The following is a 23,175-nucleotide window of genomic DNA, read 5'->3' on the forward strand; positions in this document are numbered from 1 at the left end:
ATGAGGAGTGAAGCTCTCTAAGGATATACCCAAGGAGATGGCTTTGGTTCCCAACAGAAATGAGATCATAGGACAGTGTATCATCTGGCTCTACAAAGTACTATTTTATTTGTGCTGCATCTTTTTCAAAAACAACCCCAAGTTGCATCCATACAAATTCCCAAAGTTGAATAGATTTGATTTCTTGCTATGCTTTCCTCAAAAATCACAATTGACCCCAAAACCAACATGGTAGCCTGAAAACACTTTCTAGGTTGTCTGGATGGGATGTACCATGCCACCTTTTGATCATCACTTTAGTGTTCCCAAATGAAGTGAAGAACAATCTGGTGTCTTGTTGCAGGTTGAATAGCACACAGAGAGAAAGGGCCACTGTGATCCTGGATCACTGCTGGGTGCTGGTATTATGGTGAGTTATCTTTGTTCTCTTCCTTCTGCTTTAAAAAATTGTCAATTTTATCCTACAAAAACTGTAATTATTATGGTATGTCAGTGCTCCTTGGCAAGGAGACACTGCCAGGGTAGGTAGATTTCTGGCATAGGGGCAATAGTATTGTCTTCCAGAATTTTCAGCCATGTTTAATTTAAAAAGACCCTTGAGTGAGGTCCCTGTGGTGAGACCCAAAGTAGGAGACACATGGATGATTATCCAGGGAATTCGTGTCCACCTAAAGGGATTGGAATCAGTCCCTGAAACTTAAGACATGTGTTCTACAGTGTAGTGAGGAGAGGAAAAGGTTTGTGCCTGGGTCCAGTGGGGCCATGTACTACTGAAAGAACACTTGAGCTCCCTACTTGAACCTGGGAAAGAGAAGACTGGGCCCTGCATACCCAAGAAACAAAGAACAGACATCCCAGGAGGAGAGCCAGATCTTTTGGGCCTTTGCCTTTCTGACATTAACTGTAGCTCCCTTCCCACAATGCCTATGCCATCTATCATATTGTGATCTCTGTTTGATACAGCTCTCTGTACTGTGGCCCTCCACCAGATCAGTCAGGATGGGAAGCTTTCTCTTGCTAGATTTTTACGAGGATGCTTTACTGAAGATCGGAATATTCATTCACTTGTACAGCCTAAGGCTAATCTCTTCCATGGCCCTTAATCTATCTCTGATGTGCCAGGGAACTTAGAGAAGAGTAGTGTTTTATTTATTTATTTATTTATTTATTTATTTATTTATTTTTGTGGTCGGGGAAGTACTGGGGACTAAACTCAGGGACACATGGCCCTTGAGCCTCATCCACCGCCCAATTTTGTATTTATTTAGAGACAGGGTCTTATTGAGTTGCCTCGCTATTGCTGAGGCTGGCTTTGAACTTGTGATTCTCCTGTCTCAGCCTCCCAAGCCACTGGGATTACAGGGGTGCACCACCATACCTGGCCAAGAAGTGTAATGTTTTGATGTATCACTTCATTTTAAAACACTAGAGTCCTCAGAAGCACAATACATCTTACATGTTTTCTACTATAGGCCTTCTGATGGAAGATGACTGATTGAACCTGGGTCAGATGCAAGGACCCATGACTCTAGTGTGCTCCCTGGCTTCTCTTCTGACTGGTCTTAAGTGTGGGACCAATAGTATTTGAAAACCAGGAGACAGCAATGGGAGAGGAGCCATGTGCTCCCATTTTCTTGGAATGGCAGTTTCTCATCTGCTTTTACACCATTCCTGATATCTCTGGCACTCTGCCCTTCGTTTCTGACTGCCTGAGACCTCATAGTCGAGCAGGCCTTTCAGTGACTCCTGAGAATGCCCAATTCAGAAGGTTCCTTGGGAGACAGTTGGTAGCTTGGTTCTAACTTTATACCCAGCATCAAGTTATTAAACTTACTATCAACAAAAACTCACTAGGGAAAATGCTTAAGATAAAAAATAAAAAGAGACATTTTATTTTACATTTTTAACAGAAAACAGTTTGTAAATGGGGAGAGGCAGCCTTAGATAATAAAGCAAAGTGGCTAGCTTATATAGATGAAGTTCCACCTATATAATAACCAGGTAGATACTCTAGTTGGCTTATGCACACAAAGGATGAAATTATGCTAAATCCTGATTGGTTTGTTTTATGTAAATAGGTAAGTAACTAAACCCATTCCTGATTGGTTAACATTTACATATTACTATAAATGCAGATATAGTTCATTGGTCAGGTCCAGAGGCTATTTATCTTTGCAAGTGGTATGGGAACATGGCCAGGCAAAGGCCACATGTTTAGCTAATGGTCCTTGTAGAAACACAAAGTACTATGTGACTCCACAGTCAACAAATGGCTACCAGGCTCCATTTTGAACATTAGGCCCAGTTAGCTACTTGGGCTCATTCTTGGAGACTCATCTTTTCTTGAAGTTGGTACTATGGTCTCACCCAACCTCCAGTGGTACAGATAAAGCTGTGCTTGGATATATTTAGGCTCATTCTTAGGGTGACTTGGTAGGGAGCCCTTTCTCCTCTGTGGCAGAGGTGCAGAATGGCATCCCTTGGAGTCTGACCCAGACTTTCTTTGAAGGGAATAAGAACAAGCAGACAAAACTTGAATTATAATGAATCTGCCTTATTCTTCTTCTTTTTTTTTTTAGAGAGAGAGAGAGAGAATTTATTAATATTTATTTTTTAGTTTTCAGCAGACACAACATCTTTATTTGTATGTGGTGCTAAGGATGGAACCTGGGCCGCACACATGCCAGGCGAACGCTCTACCGCTTGAGCCATATCCCCAGCCCTGCCTTATTCTTCTTTGTCTCAAACTAGTACTCAGTAATCAGGAAGTCTTTATTCTCTCCACAATAGGCTACCCCTGACAGGGTGGCCACCCCTGCTTTTCTTTTCCTTGTCTGGATGTTGGACTCCAGGTTCCCTGCTGCTCTGATAACCCTAGGACAGGGCTCATACTGGTTAACCTTGCTCCTGCTATAAGCCCAGGGATCAAAGAGTCAAATGCCCTGAAGTAGTTTTGTCCCATGGTTGTTAAACATTGCAGCCACCAAGGCCTGGCCTTTATCACTTCCTGAGCCTGATAGGCCTTGGTCACCCCGCAGTCCTTGGGGAGCAGGCCTACCTCTGTGGCTTCTATACTGACTCTGAGGTAAGTGGTGTAGAAGCAAGAGCCTGTCCCAGAATTCTCTGAATGCCCCAATCTACCTTTGCTTAATGCCCCAATCTACCTTTGCTGAACACTTGAGGAGGAGGTGGAAGCAACATGCTAAAAGCTTCCACTTGATGGCAGTGTTGCTCTAGAAATGCCAGTCACCCTTGTTTCACGCCTTTCCCTCTGTTCTTTGTAGCTGAAAAACACACCAATGCAGATCCAAAAGAAAACCTAGTCTGAGAAATAGAGTTTACTCTGTTGCTAGGTAACATTGTATACTTTCTTCTCAAGCTCTCCATGGGGAATATAAATCTGTATGGTAACACTAAAAGGAATAGATTTATCTCTTATGCATTGCTACCTCAGATTGTCTTGATTTTTAAGTCTGAATATTATGTTCACTATTCCTCAATTGTCTTGGCTGGCTTGTGGGTATCCTGTGGTCCAGTGTCTTGGGTAGTATTGTTACTTTCACAGGGACATTGACTCATAGCTTAAGATGGGATGAGTCTCTGAGTTTCCCTGCTTATTCTTGAGCCATTGCTTCTCTTCTTTCCTCATGGAGCCAAGCAAGGCCTAGTTAAGCATTCAAGAGCAACCCTGTGAAGGAGTAGACCATTGTAATGCAGCAGAAATGGATAAGGGACACATCAGGTAAGAAGACAGCAGGAATGAAGCCTTAGCTTAACTATAGGCATCTGAGAAGGCTACTCTCATTGATATTAACATGTTAAGAGTCCTTAGGACAGGAGGAAAACCTGGTGGCTCCATATAAGTAAGTGATATTATGGTCCAGCTAAACTTGGAGCAATTTGTGAAAATGCCCAAGTCAGAAGGGTCCCTACAGGTGGTAGGTAGGTTTGATTCCACCTCTGTGTCCAGAATCAAGGACTTTCCTGTGGTCTGAATCAACCTCCATGCTAAAGAAATGTGGTTGGATGTGTTTAGGTGCATTCTTAAGTTAACTTAATGGACATTTGTGATCCAGTGGAGGAAACCTAAGACTACCATCCAGGGAAGAGGCTTGCAGCATGGAAGGCCAGATGAGAGATCTGGTAAATGCCATTTAGTTTTTAGCCAAAATGAACACTGGTTGGCTTGCTTGCTTTATTTGTTTGTTTATTTTTAGTGGAAAATGTTACAGGAAAAAGATATAGGAGAGGACATGGAGGGCATGTTGTCATTTGTGGTGCAATATTGCCATCAAGAGGATCTTCTGTAGTAATCTCAGACTTACTTCCCTGAGGTAGCTTCCTGGGGAGCAATAGGATGGTGGCAAAAGTCAGGGTCCTGGATAGAACAGGGATCAGAACTTTATTTGATCATGACTCCTTTGAAGGGGCTCCCCTGTGAGTAGCATTAGCAGAAGACTCTGCCAAGGAGTCCAGTTATAGGGCTTTGGACATGTTGTCTCATGTTCATTCACAAGCTCCAGGGACATCTCCCTGAGTTACTGGACTCCAGCAAGGCCTCTTCTTAGCATTCCAGGTTCCAATACTCAATTGCAGCCACCACCTGGCCCATTGTCTTCAGAGAAATCTCCATTCTTGGCCACATCCCCCCAGGAGCAGGAACAGGCAATAAGCAGGAACAGCTCTTGGTTTCCATTCACTCCAGCTCTCTAGGTCTCAGGCCAAAGCTTGTACAGTGAACTCAGAATCAAGAAAGGTCAAGACCTGACTTTGATCATTACACATTACATACTTGTTGAATTATTTTACTGAATCCTATAAACACACACAAATATTATGTCTTGGGGCTGGGATTGTGGCTCAGAGGTTCAGCACTCACCTAGCACGTGCAAGGCCCTGGGTTCCATCCTCAGCACCACCTAAAAATAAATAAATAAAATAAAGATATTATATCCAGTTACAACTAAAAAATAAATGTTAAAAAAATTAAAAAATTGTATCTTAATAAAAAATAATTAAAAAGAGACACTTCTGGATTTTCAGTTCAGTGGTAGAGCATGTGTTTAACATGTACAAGGTCCTGAGTGTGATGACCAACACCTAAATAAATAAATGAAAATATAAATATGCTATTTGGAATGATGTCACGAAGCCCCCAAATATGCCCACAACAAACTCAGTTTCCCTAATACTTTGGTGAATTATACAATGTCTCTTCCAGGGTAAACAGTACAGGGAGAGAAAGGAATCCACTGGGATACAGGTCATCTTCAGATGCTGACATTATGGGTGAGTGCTCTTTGATTTCTTCCTTTATTTTGCAAAAGGAGTCTATTTGATCATATGAAAACATCAGTGGTTCAGTTCCCCTGAAGAAGGACAGATTGATAAAGTATGTGGATTCCATTAATGGGGACAATGGAATCTAATTCTGTACATTCTAATATGTGTGCTAGAAAAGGCCCTTTAGTGAGGTCCAAATGGAGGGAATCAAATTTGGAGTCACATGGATGATAATCTAGGCAATGTGTGACTACCTAAGTTTATTGAGATCAGTCCAAAGAATGTGAGATCAGCATATTATTGTGCAGGAGAGAATGTCAAAGAATTGGGCCTGGATCCCCATGAGAATATCTACCACAGAGTGGACCTTTGCAGATTCACTGTGACAGACCAGGGAGGAGAATCATGTTGTTCCAATTGTTGCATTACTGCTGTTGAGTACAGCACCTCTCCCAACTCTGCTTGTTTCTCTTTTCCTCCTTATTGATATTTACTCCAAGCTCCCTATACTCTGACCCTTCATAAAGCCAGTGAAAATGGGAGGACAATGTTGAATATGAACAGTGAGCTTGTGCTAAAGGATACGTGCACATGCCTATCAGATGAAATCAATGTCTCCATGCCTTCTCACTATAGCTCTCTCACTCTACCTTAATTATTTTTATTTTTATTATAATTATTATGTTTATTTATTTATTTACTTATTTGATGGGAATATGTCCCGAAGTACTTTATCATTAAGCTACAGCCCCCGCCTTTTTGAAAATTTTAAATTTGGAGACAAGGTCTTAGTAACTTACCCACATCAGCCATAAATTTTCAATCTTCCTGCCTAAGCCTTCACAGTACCTGAAATCAAAGGTGTCCTCAGCACACCCAGCCTTCACTTTCTTATGATATACAAAGTAATTTGAAAGAGCTGTAATATCTTGATATCATTCCCTTTCAAGAAAAAATAACAACCAAAAAAACCCTTAAAATCACATGGACACAAGTATTTTACACTACATAAATTTTGATATAGGTTGTGGAATGATTGACTAATGGTCAAATATCAAAAAGAATAGTGCTCTTGGTGTAGAACATGACTCTGACCCACACTAGTATGAAAATGACAGAGCAAAGGGAAAAGAAAAGCATGTGAGAACACTGTTTACATGCCCAATGGGACTATAGGATGACAAAGATGCTAAAGCAAATAGAACCAACTGAATAATGGAAGATTCTAGTCACAATGTATTTGGGTGGGCAGACTCTGGCTTATGCATAAATTATGTGCCCTTCCAAGAAGCAAGAGCCAGAAGGTGGAGCCAGGGAGGCTCAACCCTAATGCACTACCTGGGATTTCTGTGAGGAAAGCTGCGGTGATGTTCATTGGGCTGTTTCCCTGCCCTTCAGACTGCCAGCTGGAAGTTTGCTGGGGCCCCTTTGGCTGTGGCTCTCAACACCCTTGGACACCAGTTAGCATTTTGTACTCAGCGAAGGGTGGAGGGAGTGCAGTTGGCATTCGTGGAGCAACACTGCCATCAAGAGGAATTCATTTGCCTTCCCGCCAGTATGGCGGGTGCCATCTTGGCACTGGCAGGTGGGGAAAGGACAATCAGGACCGCAACTACAAGGGGAGCATATACTGGGCTAAGAGCAAGGGAAGAGAAGACCTCCTTGAGAGGTCCCTCCAGCTCTGGAGGCAAGGCAGAAGCCAGGAGGAAGGTGCCTTGTCGCCTCCAGGGGCTATGCAAGTGCCACAGGAGGCAGCCCACAGAGGCGGTCATTGATTGTGGCTTGCAGGTGCCACACAGGAGGCCCAGGCTCAGGAGTCCCAAGGCAGCTCCCTATGTGAGGGATTCAGATTACTCCCTTCCTGAGGAGTCTAAGGGATCCCAGGGGTACTTGCCTGGTGACCAGTGCAGGATGCCCCTTATCTGTTTCTGACTTAGGAAGGGAACATGTACTTTCAAGCAGTGGGGAGGGTGGATAGGGTCCTCGGACCAGCCGGGCAACCCCCACTCAAACCGCAAACCCCAGGATAACCGACTGCCACCCAGGCTCCGGGCCATCCCCAGGGACCCCACTGGCCCATCCCTAGCGACCCAACCCCCTAAGCCCCCTCCCACCCCTTACATCCCGGGGGCCTGGTGGCTGAATGGATAAGGCTAGTGGCTCTGAGGTGAGTGCCTCTATCCCATGGGGTTGGAGAAAGTCTGCTGGGGTCTCAGTGGAGGTGTGTGGTACTGGTGGGGGGTTGGGAGAGGTAATGGCATTAGGGTGTCCCCTGGGATCTCCGATGGTCATGGAATTTGGGTGGGTTACCCTGAGCAGACAGGAAGGAAATGGGCACCCCAGGGTCAGGGAGCTGGCCTGCAGGCTGTCTCTCCCACCTGCCAACACCCTGGAATGCCCACCAGGGGTCAAGGATATTAGAGCGGCAAAGAGGTGTGGCCGGTGGTGTACCAAAGCAGAAAAGTGGGCAGCAATGATGGGGAGAGTGGTTATCCTGTGACCCTGGGCCTGCAAAGTGGAAAGGCAGGCAGGAAATGTCCAACGAAACTCGGCCATCCCCGCCACCAGGGCTCCATTTGTGGCATACAGCATGAGTCTGGATGGGCTTCCTTGGGGGCCCACTGCAGTGGGTGGTGGGCACTGTTTCCTTCCACCTAGGCGCCCCCTTTCAGGAGCTCAAGTGGATGTCCCATGCACCAAGTCCCTCCATTCTACAGGGACAGGCATGGTCATCTTGGACAGCGCCCCCCTTGTGTCATAGCAAGTTGTTGGCCACCCAGATGACTTTCTCCCTGGCTGCCAAGATCTATTGGGGGGGGTGGGTAGGGAGTGATTCCTAGGAGGGAGCAGAATGGCGCATTGGCCCTGTGGATGGTCCCACAACCAGAGGTTGGTGCAAATCTGGAGCGCTGAGGGTCCTCTCAGGACACTCTGAAAAGCCACAGGTTGGGATGTGTTTTTACTCTTGTTTTCTCCTTGATGGGGCAGCCATAGCTGCACATGGAGAAATTGGGCTGTTGATGGTAGTGGTAAGACATCGCAGAGTCGGATTCTGCTTCCACTGTCCACCGCAGGGATCAGGGTGTCCAACCAAGAGGCCTTTAGGTGTCCATCAGGGCAAACCTGGTGGGAGTTGGGGATGAACCCCCACTGAGACCAGGCCCTGTGGCAAGGAAAATTGTGTGTGTCTGTGTGTGTATGTGTGTGTGTTGTCAGGTATGAGGATTGGGTGAGGGACTACTTGAGCAAATGGGTCGGGGTGCACAGTTTCAGCCCACACTTGGCTACTCTGGTTGTTGGTCTATCCTTGAGCCAAGGGTGGAAGCGTTCCCCAAGTGTGCCCTGTGAGTGTCCCAGTCACAATTCTTCCCTACAGCCTCCCACCACAGGGCAGGCGTTGCCCTGGGCAGAAACAGAGTGCCCTCAGCCCAGCCTTTCCTGGAGGACTCTCCCAAGCTGTGCATGCCAGGCCAGAAGGTGTGGCCACTGCAGCGGGTCAGGGCTACTGGCTATGGTGTGTGTGTGTGGGGGGGGGGGAGAATCCATTCCCTTCTTTTCCCACAGGCCATGGCAGAGGGCATCCCCTCGGGTCCCTGCCTTGTGGGTCAGAGCCCCGGAGCCCAGGAGCCCAGGAGGTGGGATGGAGACCGACCCGGGAAATGTGGCTTCCCCAGGGCGGACAAGATGGCAGAGCCGCTGCCGCCATGTTAAGAGTCCATGTTGTCCTCCCCTCAGAAGCAGATTGGCGTTTTTTACTCAGCAAAGGGCGGAGGGAGCAGACCGCAGCGAGGGCAGTTGGCATTCGTGGAGCAACACTGCCATCAAGAGGCACCCGTTTGCCTTCCCGCCAGTATGGCGGGTGCCATCTTGGTAACTGGCGGGTGGGGAAGGGGCGCTCGGGGACCCCGGCTATCAAGGGGAGCGAGGAACACTGGGCTCAGGGCAGGGGCTTGGAAGGCCTCCCTGGGAGGTCCCTCCAGCTCTGGAGGCCAGGCAGAAGCCAGGAGGAAGGAGCCCCCGTGGCCGCTGGGGACTGCGCAAGCGCCAGCGCCAGGGCAGGCAGCCCGCGGAGGCGGTCAGCCATTGTGGCTGGCGGGTGCCGCTCGCTCGGGAGTCCCAGGATCAGGAGTCCTGGGGCGGCTCCCTGTGTGAGGGATCCGGGTTGCTCCTCTCCCGAGGGGTCCCACGAATCCCAGGGGTGCCGGCCTGGGGGCCGGGCAGCCCTTTCTGGGTTCGGGAGGGAGGGTGTGGGGGGCTCTGGTCCTCAGCCTCGACCCTGCCACCGCCGTCCCCAGGGCGCAAACCTCAAACCCTGAGACCACCAACCGCCACTCAACCTCCAGGCCATCCCGGGCGACCCCACCCCCTAAGCCCCCTCCCACCCCCTACATCCTTGGGGCCTGGTGGCTGAGGGGATCAGGCCAGTGGATCAGAGACATGGGTCTGGAGGGGATTCCAGAAAGTCAGCTGGGGTCTGAGTGTGTGTGTGTGTGTCTGTGTGTGTGGGGGGGGGTGTCGGGCAGGTCAGCAGGCATTAGGGTGTCCCCCACGGGGTCTCCGTTGGTCCTGGAGTTTGGGTGGGTTAGCCTGAGCAGGCAGGAAGGAAATAGGTCCCCTTGGGGCAGAGAGCCAGCCTGCAGGCCCTCCTGCCCACCACCATGCAGGAATGCCCACCCGGGTCCAAGGGGTGACAGGGCGGCGGGAGATGCTTGGCGAGTGCGGGCTCATGTCCGCAGGTTCCACAGAGGGAGCGCCATTGGCACCAGAGGCGATTCCCCACCCGTTCCCCTGCCCACCGCAGGCCTGTGCCATAGCACACAGGTCAGGGACTGCTAGTTGGACTTCTCCCTTCCAGTCACCTTGCGGGAGAGACCCAGGGGCCCCCAGGAAGCCTGGCCCGGGCGTCACCACCGGGAGCCCAGCCCCTGTGTGCCGGCCTGGTTCTGTGCAGTACCAGGTGGGCCACAGGGGAGGGGAGAAAGCTGGGCAGCAGTGATGGGGAGGGCGGCCCTCCTCTGCCCCTCTGCCCGCAAAGTGGGAAGGCAGGCAGGAAAGGTCCAGAGGGAACCTCAGGCTCCACCCTCCGCGAGGGCCTGTTTGTGACACTTGGGATGGGCTTCCTCGGGGGGCCGCTGCTGTGGGCAGCGGGCAGTGGCGCCTTTCACCTGCGTGCCCCCGCCTTTTCGGGAGCTCAAGTGGACGCCGGGTGTGAGCGTTCTATATCCACAAGCCTCCTCACCATGTACAGCACCCCTGCACGCGCATGCAAGCGTGCCCGACTGTGGCCCTTTCCCCTGGCCTTCTCCGACCTGGGCGGACCTAGGTCTGGCCAGCAGAGCAGGGTGGGTTTCCTCCTGGCTGCCGAGATCTTTGCGTGGGTGCTTGAGGAGTGGTGGGGAGCGATTCCTAGGAGGGAGCAGAGTTGTGCCTTGCCACTGTAGGTCCCCCCCCCCAAGGGTGGTGCAACTCTGGAGCACCAAGGGACCTCTCTGGACTCTCTGGAGGACACAAGTTCGGGTGTGTTACTCTTGTTTGTGGACGTGATGGGGGGAGCCACAGCTGCACATGGAGAGCTTTGGTGGTGCTGGTGCTGGTGGTGGAGGTGGTGGTGGTAAGAAGTCACAAAGTGGTATCCTCTTCCACTGTCCACCCCAGGGATCGCGATGTCCAAAGAGGCCTTTAGGTGTCTAGCCAGGCACACCTCATGGGAGTTGGGGAGAGACCCCCACTGAGAGCGGGCCAGGTGGCAAGGAGCCTTTGTGTGTGTTTGTGTGTGTGTGTGTGTGTGTGACTCAGAGGTGGACAGTAGACCGAGGAAGTGACCTTGTGGAGTCCGAACCCTCCAGAGGGAAGCTGGGGTTCTCTGGTGGGAGCCAAGGTAACAGAAGAGGGCCCCGAGGGGGAGATGTGGGGTGTCTCTTGCATCCAGTGAGGACGATCCACTGGGACCCACTGGGATGCGGGTACCTGGAGTGTGTGTTTTTCCTAGAGCAGACTCCCGCTGGGTGGACATAGGCTTTGACACCATGACCCCATGGCTCCAGTGCTGGGGGTGGGCTTTCCCAGGAGGAACAAGACCAATTCAACACTGACTTGGGGCGGGGGAAGGTGGGGTGGCTGGGCAAGGTAGAAGAGGTACAGACCATTGTGCTGAGCTGGCTGTGGCATTGGCGATGAAGATGGGGATGTGGACTCCGGGTTCCCAGGGTTGGGCCTCCAGGGTTTTGGCTGTCTCTTCTAAATGCCTCTCTGATCCTTCCATGCCTGTGTCCTGCTTAGAGGTGAAGGGATCCTGGTCTGGTCCCTGGAAGGGAAGAAATCCAGAAAGACCAGGAGAATCTCAGGAGAGAAGTATCAGAGAGAAAGGTATGGAGAAATCAGAGGGAGCAGAGGGTAGAGGTAAGGGGGGAGAGAGAGTGAGAAACTGAAACAGAGAGAGAGGGAGGGGAGAGAGTCAAGGACTATACATAGATAGAGAGGGCGGGTTCTGGGAGAGATGTGTTTGGGGGCAGGGGGTTCTGAGCTCAGGAATAGGCCTGGCAGGCAGGTGCCTATATATAATGTGCTTCTACTCTCCACAGGATACTTCCTCCAGGCTACTCTCTGGGCAGAGAGGTTGGGTCCTATATGTTCAGCACCGGTTGGGGGGACTCCCAGTGATACAGTGCTCCATGCAGTAGCACTTGATGTGGGAGCAACAGCTGCACATGGGGTGGTGGTGGTGGTAAGAAGTCACAAAGTGGGATTCTGCTGTCCACCCCAGGGTTCAAGGTGTCCAAACAGGAGGGAGGCCCTTAGGTTTCCAGCCAGGCTTACCTGGTGGGAGTTGGCTAGGGACGCCCACTGAGATCAGTCCACTTGGCAAGGAGAACTGTGTGTGTGTGTGTGTGTCTGTGTCTGTGTCTGTGTCTGCCATCAAAGTGCATCTGGGTATCCTCCCAAGGGACCTACCCCTGGCAGGGTTTGGGAGTTGGGTGGGTGGGAGGCCTGTGTGAGCAAATGGGTCCGGGTGCCACCGTATCAGCCCAGACTTGACTCTTGTGGTTGTCTGTGTCTGTCCTTGAGCCCACGCTGGAACAGAGCCCCGAGTGTGCCCTGTGAATGTGCCATTCACCATGCTTCCAAGCCCCAACTCCCCAGCCACCCAGGGCAGGCATTGGCCTTGGCAGCAACGGGCGGTGGTGGGGGGGGGGTAGGGCAGTGCCCTCAGCCCAGCCTTTCCTGGAGGACTCTCCCAAGCAGTGCGTGCCAGGCCAGAAGGTGTGGCCACTGCAGCGGGTCAGGGCTACTGGCTATGGTGTGTGTGTGGGGGGGGGGAGAATCCATTCCCTTCTTTTCCCACAGGCCGTGGCAGAGGGCATCCCCTCGGGTCCCTGCCTTGTGGGTCAGAGCCCCGGAGCCCAGGAGCCCAGGAGGTGGGATGGAGACCGACCCGGGAAATTTGGCTTCCCCAGGGCGGACAAGATGGCAGAGCCGCTGCCGCCATGTTAAGAGTCCATGTTGTCCTCCCCTCAGAAGCAGATTGGCGTTTTTTACTCAGCAAAGGGCGGAGGGAGCAGACCGCAGCGAGGGCAGTTGGCATTCGTGGAGCAACACTGCCATCAAGAGGCACCCGTTTGCCTTCCCGCCAGTATGGCGGGTGCCATCTTGGTAACTGGCGGGTGGGGAAGGGGCGCTCGGGGACCCCGGCTATCAAGGGGAGCGAGGAACACTGGGCTCAGGGCAGGGGCTTGGAAGGCCTCCCTGGGAGGTCCCTCCAGCTCTGGAGGCCAGGCAGAAGCCAGGAGGAAGGAGCCCCCGTGGCCGCTGGGGACTGCGCAAGCGCAAGCGCCAGGGCAGGCAGCCCGCGGAGGCGGTCAGCCATTGTGGCTGGCGGGTGCCGCTCGCTCGGGAGTCCCAGGATCAGGAGTCCTGGGGCGGCTCCTTGTGTGGGGGGGATCCGGGTTGCTCCTCTCCAGAGGTCCCACGAATTCCAGGGGTGTTGGCCTGGGGGCCAGGCAACCTTTTCTGGCTTCGTAAGGATATGTTTCCTTTCAGGGGGTGGGGCGAGGGGGGGGCTATGGTCTTTGCACCACCCCCAGGACGCAAACCATATGAAAACCGCAGACCACCAACCTCCACCCAACCTCCAGGCCATCCCTGGCGACCCCACCCCTGGAGCCCCCTCCCACCCCCTACATCCTTGGGGCCTCATGGCCAGTGGCTCTGAGGCATGTGTCTCTCCACCAGAGGGGATTCAAGTCAGCTGGGGTCTGAGTGTGTGGGGGAGGGCAGGTAAGAAGGCATTTAGACAGTCCCCCATGGGGTCCAGCTTGGTCTTGGAGTTTGGGTGGGTTAGGGTGAGCAGGCAGGAAGGAAATGGGACCCCTTTGGGCAGAGAGCCAGCCTGCAGGCCCTCCTCCACACCACCATCCAGGAATGCCCACCCAGGGTGGTAGGGCGGCCAGAGAAGCCTGGCGAGTGCGGGGTCATCTCTGCAGGTTCCACAGAGGGAGCACCAGTGGCACCAGAAGCGATTCCCCAGCCGTTCCCCTAGCCACTGCACGCCTGTGCCATAGCACACATCCAACCTGGGCGGACTGAGATCCTGGCCAGCCGGGTGGGTTTCTTCTTTGTGTGGATGGGTGGGGTGGGGGGAGTGATTTCTAGGAGGGAGCAGAGTTGCCCTTTGCCCCTGTCAGTGGTCCTGCCACCGGAGGTTGGTGCAACTCTGGAGCACCAAGGAACCTCTCAGGAAACAATGGAAAGGACAGGTTGGGGTGTGTTGTTTGTCTTGTTTGTCTCCTTGATGGGAGAGCCACAGCTGCACATGGAGAGTGGTGGTGGTGCTGGTGCTCGTGCTGGTGGTGGAGGTGGGTGGTGGTAAGAAGTCACAAAGTTGGATCCTCTTCCGCTGTCCACCCCAGGGATCGGGTGTTCCAAAAGGAGGCCTTTAGGTGTCCAGCCAGGCACACCTCATGGGAGTTGGGGAGAGACCCCCACTGAGAGCAGGCCGGGTGGCAAGGATCCTGTGTGTGTATGTGTGTGTGTGTGTGTGTGTGTGTGTGTGTGACTCAGCGGTGGACAGTAGACGGAGGAAGTTACCTTGTGGAGTCCGAACCCTCCAGAGGGAAGCTGGGGTTCTCTGGTGGGAGGCAAAGAAACAGAAGAGGTCCCCAAAAGGGAGATGTGGGGTGTCCCTCACATCTAGTGATGATCCACTGGGACCCACTGGGATGCGGGTACCTGGAGTGTGTGTTTTTCCTAGAGCAGACTCCCGCTGGGTGGACATAGGCTTTGACATCATGGCCCCATGGCTCCAGTGCCGGGGGTGGGCTTTCCCAGGAGGAACAAGACCAATTCAACACTGACTTGGGGGAGGCTGGGGGAAGGTGAAAGAGTGCAGGCAGATGCGCTGAGCTGGCTGTGGCATTGGCGATGAGGATGGGGATGTGGGCTCCAGGTTCCCAGGGTTGGGCCTTCAGGGTTCTCGCTATCTGTTCCAAATGCCTCTCTGACCCTTCCGCGCATGTGTCCTGCTTAGGGGTGAAGGGGTCCTGGTCTGGTCCCTGGAAGGGAAGAAATTCAGAAAGACCAGGGGAGAAGTATCATAGAGACAGGTATGGAGAAACTAGAGGGGGCACAGGGAATGAATAGAGGTAGGGGAGAGAAAAAGAGAGAGAGAAAGTGAAACTCACACAGAGAGATGGAGGGGAGAGAGAGAGGACTATACATAGATAGAGAGGGCTGGATCTGGGAGAGATGTTGGAGAGTCTGAGCTCAGGAACAGGCCCGGCAGGCAGGCGCCTATATATAATATTCTTATACTTTCTACACGGTACTTCCTCCAGGCTACTCTCAGCGCAGAGAGGTTGGGTCCAATGTGTTCAGCACCCATTGGGGGACTCCCAGTGATACAGTGCTCCAGGCAGAAGGAGTGGACCCTCAAAGGGCCCTTGATGTGGGAGCAACAGCTGCACATGGGGTGATGGTGATGGTGGTGATGGTGGTGGTGGTGGTAAGCCGTCACAAAGTAAAGTCAGATTCTGCTGTCCACCCCAGGGATTAGAGTGTCCACACAGGAGGGAGGCCTTTAGGTTTCCAGCCAGGCACACCTGGTGGTAGTTGGGAACAGACACCCACTGAGACCAGTCCCCTTGGCAAGTAGAATTGTGTGTGTGTGTCTGTGTCTGTGTCTGCCATCAAAGTGCATCTGGGTATCCTCCCAAGGGACCTACCCCTGGCAGGGTTTGGGGTTGGGGGAGGTGGCTGCGTGAGCAAATGGGTCCGGGTACCACCATGTCAGCCCAGACTTGACTCCTGTGGTTGTCTGTGTCTGTCCTTGAGCCCACGCTGGAACAGGGCCCCGAGTGTGCCCTGTGAGTGTGCCATTCACAATGCTTCTCCAACGCCCCCCTCGGCCTCCCCCCAGGGCAGGCGTTGGCCTTGGCAGCAAGGGGGGTGTCCTTAGCACAGCCTTTCCTGGACGACTCTCCCAAGCAGTGCATGCCAGGCCAGAAGATATGGCCATTGTGGCAGGCCAGTCAGGGCTACTGGCTGGGGTGTCTGGGGCGGGGGTGGGGGTGGGGGGAAGAATCCATTCCCTTCTTGTCCCACAGGCCATGGCAGAGGGCATCCCCTCGGATCTCTGCATTGAGGGTCAGAGAACTGGAGCCCTGGATATGGGAAAGGCCTGAGACAAGGAAATGTGGCTTCCCAGGCAGGCAAAATGGCAGAGCCTCTGCCATGTTGGAGTCCCTTTCCTCCCCTCAGATGCAGGTTGGCGTTTTTTTTTTTTTTTTTTTACTCACCAAAGGGGGAGGGAGCGGACTGCAGCAAGTGAAGTTGGCACTCATGGTGCAATACTGCCATCAAGAGGAACTCGTTTTCCTTCCCGCCAGTGTGGCATGCTGGGGAGGGGGGGGGGCAGGCAGCTAACAAGTGGAGCCTAGGGGAGACAGTCAGCCATTCTGGCTGGCAGGTGCCCCAGAGGAAACTCAGGCTAGAAGTCTCAGGCTCAGGTGTCCCATGGCAGCTCCCTGTGTCAGGGATCCCAGGGAGGTGGGCCTGGGGGGCCTGGGTAGGTGGCCCCTTACCCATTTCTAACTTAGGAAGGGGGCGTGTCCTTTCAGGCGGGTCAGGAGGGGGGCTAGGGTCCTCAGCCCAGCCCGCCAATACCCTTAAAACCACAAACCTGGGACCACCAACCGCCACCCAGCCTCCGGGCCATCCCTAGGGACCCCTCTGGGCCATCCTGGACAACTTCACCACCTAAGCCCCCTCCTACTCCCTATATCCCTGGATCCTAGTGGCTGAGTGGATCAGGCCAGAGACTCCTAGGTGTGTGCTTCCATCCCACGGGATTGGAGAAAGTCTGCCTAGGTTCTCAGTGGAGGTGTTTGGTGCTGGGGAGGGGCAGGTGCAAGAGGTAAGCGGCCTTTAGGGAGTCCCCCCTGGGATCTAAGATGGTCATGAATTTGGCTGGGAAGAATCCATTCCCTTCTAGTCCCACAGGCCATGGCAGAGGACATCCCCTCGGGTCCCTGCCTTGTGGGTCAGAGCCCCGGAGCCCCCGATGTGGGAGAGACCAGAGATTGGGGAAATCAGGCTTCCCCAGGGCAGCCAAGATGGCAGAGCCGCCACCACCCGGTTAAGAGTCCATGTTGTTGTCCCCTCAGAAGCAGGTTGGCGTTTTTTTACTCAGCAAAGGGCGGAGGGAGCAGACCGCAGCGAGGGCAGTTGGCATTCGTGGAGCAACACTGCCATCAAGAGGCACCCGTTTGCCTTCCCGCCAGTATGGCAGGTGCCATCTTGGAAACTGGCAGGTGAGGAAGGGGCACTCCGGGAATCCGGCTAACAAGGGGAGTATACACTGGGCTCAGGGCAGGGGCTTGGAAGGCCTTCTTGGGAGGTCCCTCCAGCTCTGGAGGTGAGGCAGAAGCCAGAAGGAAGGTGCCCCATGGCCACCAGGGACTGCACAAGCGCCAGGGGAGGCAGCCCATGGAGGCCATCAGCCATTGTGGCTGGCGGGTGCAGCTTGGGGGCCCAGGCTCAGGAGTCCTGTGGAGGCTCCCTGTGTGAGGGATCCAGGTTGCTCCTCTCCTGTACTAAGGGATCCCAGGGGTGCTGGCCTGGGGGCCAGGCAGCCCTTTCTGGTTTTGGAAGGCGGCTTGTCCTTTGGGGGGGGGGCGGGGGGGGAGGCAGGGGTGACCGGCTATGGTCCTCAGCCCGGTCCGCCACACAGGAGGACGCAAACCATCTGCAAACCCAAAACCACCAAGGGCCACCCAACCTCCGGGCCATCCCCTGGGACCCCTCCTGGGACCCTTCCCAGTCATCCTGGGCAACCTCATCCCCTGAGCCTCCTCCTACCCCCTACATCCTTGGGGCCTGGTGGCTGAGTGGATCAGGCCAGTGACTCCAAGGTGTGTGCCTCTCCACCCCAGGGGATTGGAGAAAGTCTGCTGCAGTCTTAATGTGTGTGTGTGTGGGGGGGGCATGGCAGGTCAGTGGGCATTAGGGCATCCCACCCATGGGGTCTCTGTTGTTCATGGAGTTTGGGTGGGTTAGCGTGTGCGGGCAGGAAGGAAATGGGTCCCCTTGGGGCAGGGAGTCGGCCTGCAGGCCCTCCTCCCCACCACCAGCCCAGAATGTCCACCCAGGTCCAAGGGTGATAGGGCCGCCAGGGACGCATGGCAAGTGCAGGTTCATCCCCTGCCCACTGCACACCTGTGCAATAGCACACAAGTCAGGGACTGCTAGTTGGACTTCTCCCTTCCAGTCACCTTGCAGGAGAGACCCCAGGGGCCCCCAGAAAGCCTGACCCGGGCGTCACCAGGATCCCAGGCCCTGGGTGCCGGACTGGTCCTGTGCGGTGCCAGGTGGGCCAAAGGGGAGGGGAGAAAGCTGGGCAGCAGTGATGGGGAGGGCAGCCCTCCTCTGCTCCTCGGCCTGCAAAGTGGGAAAGCAAGCAGGAAAGGTCCAGAAGGAACCTCGGGGCTCCACCCTCCCTCATGGCCCCATTTGAGGCACACAGCATGAATTGGCATGGACATCCTCGGGGGCCCACTGCGGTGGGTGGTGTGCACTGGTGCCTTTGATCTGCACACCCCCCTTCAGGAGCTCAAGTGGATGCCCCATGCACCGAGTCCCTTGGTTCTACTTGGACAGGCTTGGACATCTTGGACAGCACCTCCCTTCTGGAGTAGCAAGTTGTCCACTGCCCAGATGAGTTTCCTCCTAGCTGCTGAGATCTTTGTGTGGGTGGGTGGGGAGTGATTCCTAGGAGGAAGAGTGGTGCATTGTCCTGTGGGTGGTCTGCAACACAAGGTTGGTGCAAGTCTGGAGCCCTGAGGGTCTTTTCAGGACACTCTAGAAGCCACAGGTTGGGATGTGTTTTTACTCTTGTTGTCACCTGGATGGGGGAGTCACAGCTGCACATGGGCAGATGGGGCTGATGGTGGTGATGGTAAGAGTGGAATTCCACGTCTGCTGTCCACCCCAGGGATCAGGGTGTCCAACCAAGAGGCCTTTAGGTATTCAGAAGGCACATCTGGTGGGAGTTGGGGAGGAACCCCTATTGAGAGCAGGCCAGGTGGCAAGGAGAATTGGGGGCATCAGGGTGTGAGGGTTGGGTCGGGGGCCTGCATAGCAAATGATCTGGGTGGCACCGTTTCAGCCCACACTTGGCTCCTCTATTGTTTGTCTGTCCTTGAGCCAAGGGTGGATGCTGTCCCCGAGTGTGCCCTGTGAGTGTCCCAGTCACAATGCTTCCCCATGGCTCCCTACCCAACGGCACATGCTGCCCTTAGCAGCAACAGGGTGCCATGAGCTCAGCCATTCCTGGAGGACTCTCCCAAGCAGTGCATGCCAGGCCAGAGGGTGTGGCTACTGAGGCGGCCCGCTAAGTGCTACTGGCTGGGAATCCATTTCCTTCTTGTCCCCCAGACCCTAGTAGAGGGCATCCCATCGGATCCCTGCATTGAGGGTCAGAGACCCGGAGCCCTGGATGTGGGAGAGGCCTGAGACGAGGAAATCTGGCTTCCCAGGCAGGCAAGATGGCAGAGCCTCTGCCATATTGGAGTCCCTTTCCTCCCCTCAGATGCAGATTGGCATTTTTTACTCACCAAAGGGGGGAGGGAGCGGACTGCAACAAGTGAAGTTGGCACTCGTGGTGCAATACTGCCATCAAGAGGAACTCATTTTCCTTCCCGCCAGTGTGGCAAGTTCCATTTTTGCCCTGGCAGATGGGGAAGGGGTGCTGGGGCCCTGGCTAACAAGTGGAGCCTTAGGGAGACAGTCTGCCATTGTGGCTGGCAGGTGCCACGCAGGAGGCGCAGGCTCAGTACTCCCAGGCTAAAGTGCCCCATAGCAGCTCCCTGTGTCAGGGATCCCAGGGGTACCGGCCTGGGGGCATAGGCAGGTCGCCCCTTATCCTTTTCTGGCTTAGGAAGGGGGCAGGTCTTTTGGGGGGTGGCTAGGGTCATCAGCCCAGCCCACCAACACCCCAAAAACCACAAACCCGGGGACAACCAACCACCACCCAGGCTACAGGCCATCCCCAGGAACCCCTCTGGGCCATCCCAGGCCACCCTGCCCCCTAAGCCCCCTCCTACCCCCTACATCCCAGGGTCCTGGTGACAAAGTGCATCACACCAGTGGCTCCAAGGTGTGTGCCATGATATCACAGGATTGGAGAAAGTCAGCTAGGTTCTCACTAGACATGTGTGGTGCTGGGGAGGGGCCATTGAGAGAGGTAAGCCAGCATTAGGGCTTACCCACTGGGAACTCCAATGGTCACAGAGTTTGGCCTGGAAGAATCCATTCCCTTCTTGTCCCACAGGCCATGGCAGAGGACATCCCCTCAGGTCCCTGCCTTGTGGGTCAGAAACCCAGAGTCCCAGATGTGGGAGAGGTCAGACACCAGGGAAATCTAGCTTCCCCAGGGAAGCCAAGATGGCAGAGCCACCTGCTTGCTAAGAGTCCATGTTGTTGTCCCCTCTGAGGGATGCAGGTTGGCGTTTTTTTACTCAGCAAAGGGCGGAGGGAGCCGACTGCAGCAAGCTGACTGCAGCGAGGGCAGTTGGCATTCCTGGAGCAACACTGCCATCAAGAGGCACTCGTTTGTCTTCTCGCCAGTATGGCGGGTGCCATCTTGGTAACTGGCGGGTGGGGAAGGGGCACTCAGGGACCCCTGCTAACAAGGGGAGTACACTGGGCTCAGCGTAGAGGCTTGAAAGGCCTCCCTGCGAGGTCTCTCAAGCTCTGCAGGCAAGGCAGAAGCCAGGAGGAAGGTGCAGCCTGGCCGCCGGGGACTGCGCAAGCGCAAGGGGAGGCAGCCCATGGAGGCGGTCAGCCATTGTGGCTGGCTGGTGCCAGCGCAGGAGGCCTAGGCTCAGGAATCCTGTGTAGGCTCCCTGTGTGAGGGATCCGGGTTGCTCCTCTTCCGAGAGGTCCCAGGGATCCCAGGGGTGCCAGCCTGGAGGCCTGGCAGCCCTTACTGGCTTCAGGAGCAGACATGTCCTTTCAGGCGGGAGGGCGGGTGTGGGGGGCTGTGGTCCTCAGCCCAGCACGCCACCCCCGAGGACGCAAACCTTCCGCAAACCCCAAGACCAACAAACGCCACCCAACCTCTGGGCCATCCAGAAAGTCAGCTGGGTCTGAGTGTGTGTGTGAGGGGGCGGGTCGGGCATTCAGCAGGCATTAGGGCGTCCCCCATGGGGTCTCCCTTGGTCCTGGAGTTTGGGTGGGTTAGCCTGAGCAGGCAGGAAGGAAATAGGTCCCCTTGGGGCAGAGAGCCAGCCTGCAGGCCCTCCTGCCCACCACCATGCAGGAATGCCCACCCGGGTCCAAGGGGTGACAGGGCGGCCAGAGATGCGTGGCGAGTGCGGGCTCATCTCCGCAGGTTCCACAGAGGGAGCGCCAGTGGCACCAGAGGCGATTCCCCACCCGTTCCCCTGCCCACCGCAGGCCTGTGCCATAGCACACAGGTCAGGGACTGCTAGTTGGACTTCTCCCTTCCAGTCACCTTGCGGGAGAGACCCAGGGGCCCCCAGGAAGCCTGGCCCGGGGTGTCACCAGGAGCCCAGCCCCTGTGTGCCAGCCTGGTCCTGTGCGGTGCCAGGTAGGCCACAGGGGAGGGGAGAAAGCTGGGCAGCAGTGATGGGGAGGGCGGCCCTCCTCTGCCCCTCTGCCCGCAAAGTGGGAAGGCAGGCAGGAAAGGTCCAGAGGGAACCTCAGGCTCCACCCTCCGCGAGGGCCCCATTTGTGACACTTGGGATGGGCTTCCTCAGGGGCCCTCTGCCATGGGCGGCGGGCAGTGGCGCCTTTCACCTGCGCGCCCCCGCCTTTTCGGGAGCTCAAGTGGACGCCAGGTGTGCACGTTCTATATCCACAGGCCTCCTCACCATGTACAGCACCCCCGCGCGTGCAAGCGTGCTGGACTGTGGCCCTTTCCCCTGGCCTTCTCCGACCTGGGCGCACCTAGGTCTAGCCAGCAGGGTGGGTTTCCTCCTGGCTGCCTTGATCTTTGCTTGGGTGCTTGAGGAGTGGTGGGGAGCGATTCCTAGGAGGGAGCAGAGTTGTGCCTTGTCCCTGTCGGTGTCCCCCCCTCCCTCAGGGTGGTGCAACTCTGGAGCGCCAAAGGACCTCTCAGGACACTCTGGAGGCCACAGGTTCTGGTATGTTGTTAATCTTGTTTGTGGCCTTGATGGGGGAGCCGCAGCTGCACGTGGAGAGTGGTGCTGGTGCTGGTGCTGGTGGTGGAGATGGTGGTGGTAAGAAGTCACAAAGTCAGATCCTCTTCTGCTGTTCACCCCAGGGATCGCGACGTCCAAAGGAGGCCTTTAGGTGTCCAACCAGGCACACCTCATGGGAGTTGGGGAGAGACCCCTACTGAGAGCCAGCTGTGTGGCAAGGAGCCTTTGTGTGTGTGTGTGTGTGTGTGTGTGTGTGTGTGTGTGTGTGTGTGTGAGACTCAGAGGTGGACAGTAGACCGAGGAAGTGACCTTGTGGAGTCTGAACCCTCCAGAGGGAAGCTGGGGTTCTCTGGTGGGAGCCAAGGTAACAGAAGAGGGCCCCGAGGGGGAGATGTGGGGTGTCTCTCGAATCCAGTGAGGACGATCCACTGGGACTCACTGGGATGCATGTACCTGGAGTGTGTGTTTTTCCTAGAGCAGACTCCCGCTGTGTGGACATATGCTTTGACACCATGACCCCATGGCTCCAGTGCCGGGGGTGGGCTTTCCCAGGAGGAACAAGACCAATTCAACAGTGACTTGGGGCGGGGGAGGGGGGGCGGCTGGGCAAGGTGGAAGAGGTGCAGGCCAGTTGTGCTGAGCTGGCTGTGGCATTGACGATGAGGATGGGGATTTGGGCTCCGGGTTCCCAGGGTTGGGCCTCCAGGGTTCTCGCTGTCTCTTGTAAATGCCTCTCTGATCCTTCCGTGCCTGTGTCCTGCTTAGAGGTGAAGGGGTCCTGGTCTGGTCCCTGGAAGGGAAGAAATCCAGAAAGACCAGGAGAATGTCAGGAGAGAAGCATCAAAGAAAAAGGTATGGAGAAATCAGAGGGAGCAGAGGGTAGAGGTAAGGGGGAGAGAGAGTGAGAAACTGAAATAGAGAGAGAGGGAGGGGAGAGAGAGAAGGACTGAACATAGATAGAGAGGGCTGGATCTGGGAGAGATGTCGGTGGTCTGAGCTCAGGAATAGGCCCGGCAGGCAGGTGTCTATATATAATGTGCTTCTACTCTCCACAGGATACTTCTTCCAGGCTACTTACTCTCTGGGCAGAGAGGTTGGGTCCTATGTGTTCAGCACCGGTTGGGGGGACTCCCAGTGATACAGTGCTCCATGCAGTAGCACTTGATGTGGGAGCAACAGCTGCACATGGGGGGGGGGGTGATGGTGGTGGTAAGAA

The 23,175-nt window shown here is 54.9% G+C and overlaps 1 long non-coding RNA gene across 3 annotated transcripts in view; it reads left to right on the forward strand.

Moving 5' to 3' along the window:
- LOC110597949 (uncharacterized) overlaps nt 1-23,175 on the forward strand; it is a 51,958-nt gene that overhangs the window by 14,032 nt on the left and 14,751 nt on the right. For all 3 annotated transcript variants that reach the window (XR_013431703.1, XR_013431702.1, XR_013431704.1), the window contains exons 3-4: nt 344-409; nt 5,222-5,289. This is a non-coding gene — a long non-coding RNA (uncharacterized LOC110597949). The remainder of the gene's footprint in view (nt 1-343; nt 410-5,221; nt 5,290-23,175) is intronic.

The sequence above is a fragment of the Ictidomys tridecemlineatus genome, chromosome X, assembly GCF_052094955.1.
Source record: "Ictidomys tridecemlineatus isolate mIctTri1 chromosome X, mIctTri1.hap1, whole genome shotgun sequence".
Classification (NCBI taxonomy): domain Eukaryota; kingdom Metazoa; phylum Chordata; class Mammalia; order Rodentia; family Sciuridae; genus Ictidomys; species Ictidomys tridecemlineatus.